The 10,904-nt window shown below is 41.2% G+C and overlaps 1 protein-coding gene across 1 annotated transcript in view; it reads left to right on the plus strand.

Annotated features, from left to right (window-relative positions):
• The first annotated feature begins 8,080 nt into the window (after window positions 1-8,080).
• LOC138959863 (uncharacterized) overlaps window positions 8,081-10,904 on the plus strand; it is a 60,586-nt gene continuing 57,762 nt past the window's right edge. Inside the window, exon 1 of the mRNA XM_070331511.1 lies at window positions 8,081-8,423. The gene's annotated coding sequence lies outside the window, so the exon portion shown is untranslated. The remainder of the gene's footprint in view (window positions 8,424-10,904) is intronic.

Genomic DNA, 10,904 nt, shown 5'->3' on the forward strand with positions numbered 1-10,904 from the left:
CGTGTTCCAACGTTAAAAACTGTATGAAGTTCAGTTTTCTGGGGAAAATAGTGTATGAAACCGCTTTATGTTTTTTGAATTGATGAGATGTGTGCATTCGGTTGCGTGTGATCTGTTTATAAAATGAAATATTGTTGAAAACTGACTGTCAGATTGCAGTCTGTTGTCGAAGAAACTGAGTGAAAAGAAATTCGAAAGGGGAACTACTCTTGTCGCTGGACAAAGTATGAGAGTTACTTGCCTTGGGAATTTGCTTGTGTTGAACGTTTGTGTACGGCAGATCTAGATTCAGAAAACAACCAAACTCATGGATTGTATATGGAGATTCATGTGTTCAAGCCTGTAGTTGTTAATTTAAATGCAGTATGTTTGTATTGTTTGCTTGAGAGATGTATACTTCGTACATTAGGGCGTTCTGAACTTTTCAGTCGCAAAAGTAGTACTGACACAGAACAGCTTCTCAACCCATTGCGCTATCGAGGATTCAGGCGGTTGCTGGCTCGTTATTTGTTTGAATGCTGGGTGTTTATCGAAAAATAACTAGCCCTACAAGTTTACAGAGGTAAAGAAGCAGAGGGGAGAATAAACGTAAGTACAGTATGTAGGATAAACAGAATACTACATGGCTTGCTGTGTCGTACCAGATTTACACTCGTTGCTTTCGCTTTCGCTTGCAGTTCAATATTTTCAAAAGCAACTCGTGTAAATCTGGTACGACACAGCAGTCAGCCATGTAGCATTCTCTATATTGCCTGATTTACTGCAAGACGTACACGAGAACAATAACGTGAGCAGATCAAGTAAAAACAAAGCAAAACAAAACAATTGCAAAAGTAAGTCGCATGAAGCTTTATGAAAAAGTCAGTCAAGCTGTCAGCCTAAAAGACTAATACATGTACAGTAAAGTCGCATGAAGCTTTATGAAAAAGTCAGTCAAGCTGTCAGCCTAAAAGACTAATACATGTACAGTAAAGTCGCGTGAAGCGTTATGAAAACAGTCAGTCAAGCTGTCAGCCTAAAAGACTAATACATGTACAGTAAAGTCGCGTGAAGCGTTATGAAAAAGTCAGTCAAGCTGTCAGCCTAAAAGACTAATACATGTACAGTAAAGTCGCGTGAAGCGTTATGAAAACAGTCAGTCAAGCTGTCAGCCTAAAAGACTAATACATGTACAGTAAAGTCGCGTGAAGCGTTATGAAAACAGTCAGTCAAGCTGTCAGCCTAAAAGACTAATACATGTACAGTAAAGTCGCATGAAGCTTTATGAAAAAGTCAGTCAAGCTGTCAGCCTAAAAGACTAATACATGTACAGTAAAGTCGCGTGAAGCTTTATGAAAAAGTCAGTCAAGCTGTCAGCCTAAAAGACTAATACATGTACAGTAAAGTCGCGTGAAGCGTTATGAAAACAGTCAGTCAAGCTGTCAGCCTAAAAGACTAATACATGTACAGTAAAGTCGCATGAAGCTTTATGAAAAAGTCAGTGAAGCTGTCAGCCTAAAAGACTAATACACGTACAGTAAAGTCGCGTGAAGCGTTATGAAAACAGTCAGTCAAGCTGTCAGCCTAAAAGACTAATACATGTACAGTAAAGTCGCGTGAAGCGTTATGAAAAAGTCAGTTGTCAGCCTAAAAGACACACACACACACACACACATACAAACACACAAACACACATACAAACACACACACACACACACACACACACACACACACACACACACACACACACACACACACACACACACGAATTCAAATTATGCCTTTTTCTTCTGTCAGTTTACATTTCTGGAAGTTTGTTTTTAATTACATATCAAGATATTTCATTTTATAAACAGATCACACGCAACCGAATGCACACATCTCATCAATTTAAAAAAACATAAAGCGGTTTCATACACTATTTCCCCCAGAAAACATGTACAGTAAAGTCGCGTGAAGCGTTATGAAAAAGTCAGTCAAGCTGTCAGCCTAAAAGACTTATACATGTACAGTAAAGTCGCGTGAAGCGTTATGAAAAAGTCAGTCAAGCTGTCAGCCTAAAAGACTAATACATGTACAGTAAAGTCGCGTGAAGCGTTATGAAAACAGTCAGTCAAGCTGTCAGCCTGAAAGAATAATACAGTAAAGTCGCGTGAAGCGTTATGAAAACAGTCAGTCAAGCTGTCAGCCTAAAAGACTAATACATGTACAGTAAAGTCGCGTGAAGCGTTATGAAAAAGTCAGTCAAGCTGTCAGCCTAAAAGACTAATACATGTACAGTAAAGTCGCGTGAAGCGTTATGAAAACAGTCAGTCAAACTGTCAGCCTGAAAGAATAATACTGTAAAGTAGCGTCTCAGTATTTGGTCCCTTTGTCCAACGGCAAAAGATAAGCAGGAACGCCTGCTCAGTTTCCACCGACAGTAATCATCTCAAAATAAGATCTCTAGTACCAGATATTGACAGATTGCAACCTGACCAACGGTCGGCCAGGTCACAGGACAAGTCCGGCCTGCCATCTGGTGGGAGAGTTGGATAGCATCCGTCGCCCCTTCACCCCCTACTTCTGATGTATACATACACATTGAAAGCGGAGAGAAACTATCTTATCCACAAATCAGCACTTTTGTGATACGTGCTTCTGATTCGTCGACATCCACAGCCAATGACAGCTGACAAACGTTGCGAGGTGCTTGCTTCTGTTGGAATGTTCGTTTTTTTGTCGGTTTGACCCCCCCCTTCCGCCTCTCTCTATCTCTCTCTCTCTCTCTCTCTCCCTCCCTCCTCCTCCCTCTCTCTCCCTCTCTCTCTCTCTCTCTCCCTCCTTCTCTCTCTCTCTCTGTCTCTCTCTCTCTCTGCTTTGTTGTCCTTATTTGAAAAGAAAATACAAACATTTGAGCGCTTAATTACAACAAAACAACCACACACACACTAATTAGGTTCAAAACTGCATACCGAAATATTCAAAATGCCAGCCACAAAATCGTCGTCAGAGGAAAGTAATCCGTTCAACTGTTCACACAGATTTGTCAAAGATTTCTGGCGCCCTCTCTTGTTATTTTGGAACGCCAGTGTTGACCGCGCGTATGTATGTTCAGCAATCACTTCAAAATGGCTCTGGTGTCACTTTAGTTTCACACACTCGTTTGTAGGGACGGACGCACGCACGCACACACGCACGTTCGTACGCGCGCGCACACACACACACACACACATACAAACACACAAACACACAAACACACATACACACACACACACACACACACACACACACACACACACACACACACACACACTCACACACACTCACACACACACGAATTCAAATTGTGCCTTTTTCTTCTGTCAGTTTACATTTCTGGAAGTTTGTTTTTAATTACATATCAAGATTTAAAAGAAAGCTATCCCCTGAAAGCCTTGTCACAGACTCCTCTCCAACAGACAATACACAAGATATACAGGCGTCCTACAACATAAAGACTGGAGTCGACGTCACAGTAGGAAGAAATTGGGTTTACATTGTGCTTGTTTCATCTGTCAGTGTACTTTTGTGGAACTTTGTTTTTAATTACATATTTAACATTAAGAAAACCTTGTCGGAAGGATGGTTGTATTCCATGCCTGGCCTGATCTTTTGTCGTCTTTGTTTCTCTTCGTACTGAAAATATGTTCTAACTTTGTTTTGTTATCACATATTTAACATTAAGAAAACCTTGCCAGAGAAAGCGCCAGAGCGGACGATACATTAAATACAGACGTCCTGCAACATAAAGACTGGAGTCGACGTCATACGTCGTAGTAGGAAGAAATTGCCAGTCAGCTGTACCGGACACAGACACTGTGATGTGGTATCGATCTCGCACTGAGAGATCTCACCCGCCTCCCGTTCGGTCGTCTTCTGAACGTGAACGTTGCTACGACTCCCGAGATTGACTAGATTTGATTGATACGGATTTACTAGATTTCACACAGAATGACTACATATGAGATATTTGACCCGCCTCAGTCTCAAGTCGACTGTCTTCTGTGCATGAAAAGTATTACCGTTGCTTAGATTGACAAGATTCTATACGGATTGAATAGACATGAGAGGTTTAGTGAACGTGCAGCCTGTGACGTTTGCTACTATTGATAAGATTTACAAGTCTATTACTAACAAGTTGTCATCACTCCTCATTGGGGATGGCCTAAGCACACGTACTCTATAAGTGTCTTTTTCACCTCTTGGCAGGCCGTCTTAGTGTAAAAGTGGTATGGCTGCTAAGTTTGGCTACATTCTATAATCATTTTCTTCTTTTTCGTTCATGGCTTTTACGTGTATGACAGTTTTTACCCCACCATCTGGGCAGCCATACGCCGCTTTGTGGGGATGAATGCTTGGTATTTTTATGTTTCATACAGGATCCTTTCCGTGCGCACTTGGTCTTGTGCTTGTGTGTACACACGAAGGGGGATAAGGCACCAGCAGGTCTGCACATCAGTAAACCTGGGAGATCGGACAATCTCCATCCTTAACCCACCAGGCGTGGCCGGGATTCGAACCCACGACCTTCCGCTTTGGAGGCCGGCGTCTTCTCCACTAAGCCCGTCTAAATTCTACAATGATCGACAATGAATTCGTCCTTTACGGATTGACCATGACTACTTTCTGTACGGAGAGACTAAGCAGAAGAGATTTTCTCGTTTACATCCTTCACCAGCTTCAAAGTTCATCGTCTTCTGTGTGTGAAAGGTGTTGCGGCTGATTAGATTGACTAGATTGTATAAAGATTAACCCTAAATTTATCCTGTACGGATTGACTATGACATCTTTTAACGGATTGACTAAACAAGGGAGATTGTTTCTTTTATTGCCGGTACCAGCCTCGAAGTTCCTAATCTTTTGTGGTATGAAATGTGTTATGGTTGATAAGACTGGTTAGATTTAATTAGGATTAACCATGAATCAACCCTATACGGATTGACCATGAATATATCCTCAGCAGGTCGAATACACAAGGCTGGTTTTCTCGATCGTTTTCTTGTATTAATTAACCAGCCACAAAATGTGTCGTCTTCTGTGCGCAAAAGGTGTTAAGGTTACCTAGACTACCTGATTTGATAAACAGAAACCATGAATTCTCCCTTTTCGGATTGACTATGAATACATCCTGAACACATTAAATACACAAGCCTGATTTTTCTTTTTTCATCGCCTTCACCTGCCTCGAAGTTGGGCATCTTTTGTGCGCATAGCCTAAGTCGTTACGGTTGCAAAGATCGGCTAGATTTTATACTAATTAAATATGACTAGATTCTGTACGGATCGACTAAACATGAGGCATGTATCGTTTTTCGCCGTCAGCGTCGCCTGTTGCGCTGAGAGTTGGTGAGGTCGCTTTAGTTGAATTGATACGGATCGACTTAACATGACATAGGCCTATTTCTCATTTGTCAGGTTAAACCGTCTCCTAGTCTGCTTTTTATATTTAGTCAAGTTTTGACTAAATATTTTAACGTAGAGGGGGAATCGAGACGAGGGTCGTGGTGTATGTGTGTGTGTGTATGTGAGTGTGTCCCCATTGTGTGTGTGTGTGTGTGTGTGTGTGTGTGTGTGTGTGTGTGTGTGTGTCTGTTTGTGCGTGTGTGTGTGTAGAGCGATTCAGACCAAACTACTGGACCGATCTTTATGAAATTTGACATGAGAGTTTGTGGGAATGATATCCCCGGACGTTTTTTTCTTTTTTTCGATAAACGTCTTTGATGACGTCATATCCGGCTTTTGTAAAAGTTGAGGCGGCACTGTCACACCCTCATTTTTCAATCAAATCGATTGAAATTTTGGCCAAGCAATATTCGACGAAGGTCGGACTTTGGTATTGCATTTGAGCTTGGTGGCTTAAAAATTAATTAATGACTTTGGTCATCAAAAATCTGAAAAGTGTAAACAAATTTTGTTTTATATAAAACGATCCAAATTTACGTTCATCTTATTCTTCATCATTTCCGGATTCTAAAAACATATAAATATGTTATATTTGGATTAAAAACAAGCTCTGAAAATTAAAAATATAAAAAATTATGATCAAAATTAAATTTTCGAAATCAATTTAAAAACACTTTCATCTTATTCCGTGTCGGTTCTTGATTCCAAAAAATATATAGATATCATATGTTTGGATTAAAAACACGCTCAGAAAGTTAAAACGAAGAGAGGTACAGTAGGCCTAAAGCGTGCTATGCAGCACAGCGCAACCGCTACCGCGCCAAACAGGCTCGTCACTTTCACTGCCTTTTGCACTAACGGCGGACTACGTTCAGTTTCATTCTGTGAGTTCCACAGCTTGACTAAATGTAGTAATTTCGCCTTACGCGACTTGTTTCCCTTTGCATGGACGCTGATACAGCTGCTAGCAAGAAAATCGACAAGAAATGAGTGATCTCTTTTTTTCGGTCTTCAAAGTCTACCACCTTCTGTGCATAGAAGATTGAACGGTTACTAGCTACGGTTAACTAAACATGAGTGATTTCCCTTTACCGCCATCAAAGTCTACAACTTTTAGTGCGTGGAAGTTGTAAGTGGCTGCTAAGTGTACTATAACATAATTATGGGATGCTACACGGATTGACTTGGCATACTGCTCGCTTGAGAAGACCAACGTGTATGGAAGCCACGGACGTGTGAAAATAAAGAGGAAACAAAAAGCAAACTGATAGACTCCTAACGTTCCAACATTCAGAATCAGAAAACAAGAATGGTAAGCTATTGGAACGTTTAATTAATGGAGAAAAAAACGGTGTGTGTGTGTGTGTGTGTGTGTGTGTGTGTGTGTGTGTGTGTGTGTGCACGCACACACACACACACACACACGATCCACCCCACCCCTCCCTCACCTCTACACACTGTCACACACGTTAAGACTCTTTCCGCCAGAACGTTGTGTATGGAAACCAACACACAATACACACAGGATCATGTGTTTGCGTTGGATTTTAGGAAAACAAGCCGGTCAATAATATCTCTTTTTGATTTGCATGCACGCTAATCGCATTGGGAATTTCCCGTGGATAGCTCGGGCAGCTGAAGCTTGCACTGGACAACAGGCGCCTCCCTGTTGGTGGAATAATCGATACAGAGCGTCGGGCTTCCGTCGCCCTACCACAGAACTAACACACGGAGACAGAGGAACAGAGAGACAGAGAGACAGAGTTTTAAGATGACAGAGTGACAGAGACACAGAACCAACACACGGAGACAGAGCTTCAGAAGGACAGAGATACAGTGCTTTAAGATGACAGAGACAGTGCTTTAAGATGACAGAGAGACAGGGCTTTAAGATGACAGTGAGACAGAGCTTTAAGATGATAGAGTGACAGAGACACAGAACCCACACACGGAGACAGAGCTTCAGAGAGACAGAGCTTCAGAGAGACAGAGCTTTAAGATGACAGAGAGACAGAGCTTTAAGACGACAGAGTGACAGAGACACAGAAAAACAGCACCGAACTGAACGAGCCTGAGCGATCGGCAGATCAAACGCAGACAGGCAGACATACAGACAGACATACAGACAGACAGGCAGATATACAGACAGACAGACAGACAGACATACAGACAACCAGACAGACAGGCAGGCAAGCAGGCAGGCAGGCAGGCAGACAGACAGACAGAGACTCTACTTTGTTATGAATCTACAGACACAGAGACAGAGAGACTAACAGACATTCATACAGCTTCAAACAGCCTTAGAAATGCAGGCCTATGCGATCTGGCGATTACATTGGGTTATCATTTTTGTTCTCTACCTGAAATACAAGTAACACAGATAGGCTACAGATTGAAAGACAGACAAAATCAACTATACACAGAAAAACACTCAAAAGAACACACACACACAAACACACACACACACACACACTCTCTCTCTCTCTCTCTCTCTCTCTCTTTGTGTACATGCAGACAGACTTACAGACAGACGCTGACAGTCGTACACAAGGCAAGACGAATCAACGAGAACAAAACACGCTGGAAACGAAGATAAACCTTTGCTTTTACAACAGTTCTGCGGCCTAGTCAATCCGTAACCATTTCGCTTTCTACATCTTCAGGCGGTCTTCTTTTGCCGTACTGTTTTCGCTCTTCTTCGGCCCACCACACCGAGCTCTATTTTCATCGTCTGCAACGCTCTCGCTCTGTCGCCGCTCGGGCATTGATTTTAGCAGTCACTTCGCAAGGCGCAGACGACAATCGGGAGGAATGGAGAACGGATGTTCGTGTGGCGAGTGATTTGGTGTAAATGTGGAGATAATAACAGTGGAAAGATGATTGGATTTGCAATGGATTTGTGAGGAAAGTTTGCTGTTGTCAAATGGTTGTTCCGCGTAGGACGCAGACCCGTTTGTCTCTGTGCGTACCTCTTCCTTCCTCTTCTCTCCTTCTCCGGACCACGATTTGCTGGGAGGCTGGTAAGTAAAATTCGAGGCTTATGTGACATATGTTGCGATAATTAAGCGTGAAGATGAAAGCTTCGTGCGTTTTCTTATCATGCTAATTTGATTACCCGTGTTATGGTTTGCACACGCTTTTGGATGGAGAGAGACATGAAAAGATCGTAAAAGATAGACCGTGACAATGAGGTGTTGCGTCGGTCTCTGCCTTTCTCTTTGTCTCGCTACTCTTTCTTTAGCTAGTATCTATGTCTCTGTCTGCCTTCTTTCTTGTCCTGTCTGTCTCATTGTCGCTATATGGGGACTGTCTGTCTGCCTATTAATGAATCGTTATTTGTATGTTTACCAAAATATGACATTGTACACATAGTGGAAACAGTCAGTGTTCCAGAGGTCGAGGTGAACAATGACTGTCCATATCTGTGTGAAATTTCATATTTTGGTCAAAAGTACAAATGTCAGTCATGTATCGATCGATTTTAGTTAGAATTTCTCCAATATTTGTACGATTGAACGGACACAAACATGCAGTCTTTTTGTAATCTCGGCTATCTGTCTAAATATGAGTTTCAGTCTTACTCTGACGACATGGCTCAGAAAAAGAAAATCTATTGTTGAATCATTATAATATACTATCTTAATTGTGTGTGTGTGTGTGTGTGTGTGTGTGTGTGTGTGTGTGTGTGTGTGTGTGTGTGTGTGTGAAATCTCCCACTACTGTCATTCTGAGTCCTACACGCCTCAGCGTATTACCAATACCTGTACCAATGTAGTAGATACATGAGGACGTTAAGCCCTAATAGAAGAAAGCAAGATATTCTAAATTTATGTTTATTCAGTTCCCCAAGTGTCTTCTTCTTGTCTCAACAAGGTCAGAATGTCAACTCTGCGAGTTTGGAACAGATGGTCGCAGAGTGAAGATAACACAGTTTGTTTATTCAGAGCCTTCATTTCGGGTTGTGCGTGTTCTGAGCAAAGCGCACTGCACTGGCAGTCGTAAACAATGCGTGTGTGCATCTGCAAAACACGTCAACAATTCGGTGATTCATCAAGCCGTGTGATGTATATGTAAAGGGGTAGTTGTGGTGAATGTTACTGTAGTTACCGCTACGCATATGATCACAGAATGTAGCATTCATGATGTCTGATTAATTTTGTTGTAGAATTATGAATGTAACAGTTAATTAGGCCAAACAAAAATGTAGGTTGGTTTAGGGTAACGTGACCCAAAAAGATAGGGTCGGTAGGTCGGCTTTTTTTTTTTTTTTAATTGTTAAAGATTTAGTCGATTTTAAAGGAGGTTACTTCCCTTAGTCTCGGTATGGTTCGCAAAATGTGCCAAATGTTTTTTTGGTTTTTTTTTAGAAATGAAAAAAACGTTTTAGGGTCGGCGGGAAAAAATAGGGTCGGTCGGGTTACCCTAAACCAACATATAGTTTTGTTTGGCCTTACGTACTTTACCACTGTACGTATCGCAGCACTCAGCAGTCAAGCGTTCATGTTGTCTTAAAATTAATGTCTTTATGAGAAAAAAAAAGGAATCTATATTAATCTGCAGCTGCGCACATCACAAACACTCATTGTGAAGGTGTTATCGTAAACTGTGCCTCTGAAATTAATTAAAGCGGAGACAGCTGCTGCAATAATAGCAATAACAATACCAAACCCTTTTTGCCTTACAAACGATAGGTGACTGGAAAACATCCGGAAACGCGTCATTACGTGCATGTTATTAAACCTAAAGCTGTGTACTTCACAGCACTTATAATTCATATTTTGTTGTAAAATTATGTGTGTATGAAAAAAGAGAAACAGATGTTACTACATTGTTCATTATGAATGGGTTTGCCACATGAGTCAGAGAGGATGATCGGAGTCAGACTGTTCCAAATCGCTTCTGAATCTGGTACGGGTTTTTGTTTGTTTGTTTTGTTATCTGATTGGCAAATTGAATTGTTTTTCACTTCCCTATCTGTGCAAAGATTAATTGTGAAAAAAGCCATCGTGCTTGTTCAACCCGATCATTGCACACACTGCCGGACTTTCCCCTGGACAAGTATTTTAACTTTTTGAAAGACATTCGGATTTTTAACTGGATTTAAAGTATTGACTTTTATATAATCTGACTAAAAAGGAACCTTCTGCAATTTACTTAGAGGCACCTTAAATGTGAAGAGTTTTTAAAGGGTAGGCCGAGAACAAAACAGACAGTAGAATCGATGGATAAGGATAATGATACGAATTTTTTTTTTATAAAGTCCTGTGAGGTTACCCTCATGAAAATTCGGGCTGCTTTCTCCCTGGGGAAAGTCCGGCCTTCGTCGAAGATTGCTTGGCCAAAATTTCAATCAATTTTATTGAAAAATGAGGGTGTGACAGTGCTGCCTCAACTTTTACATAATGCCGGATATGACGTCATCAAAGACATTTATCGAAAAAATGAGAAAAACGTCTGGGAATATCATACCCAGGAACTCTCATGAAAAATTTCATATAGAT

Source organism: Littorina saxatilis, linkage group LG2, assembly GCF_037325665.1.
Source record: "Littorina saxatilis isolate snail1 linkage group LG2, US_GU_Lsax_2.0, whole genome shotgun sequence".
NCBI classification, from domain to species: domain Eukaryota; kingdom Metazoa; phylum Mollusca; class Gastropoda; order Littorinimorpha; family Littorinidae; genus Littorina; species Littorina saxatilis.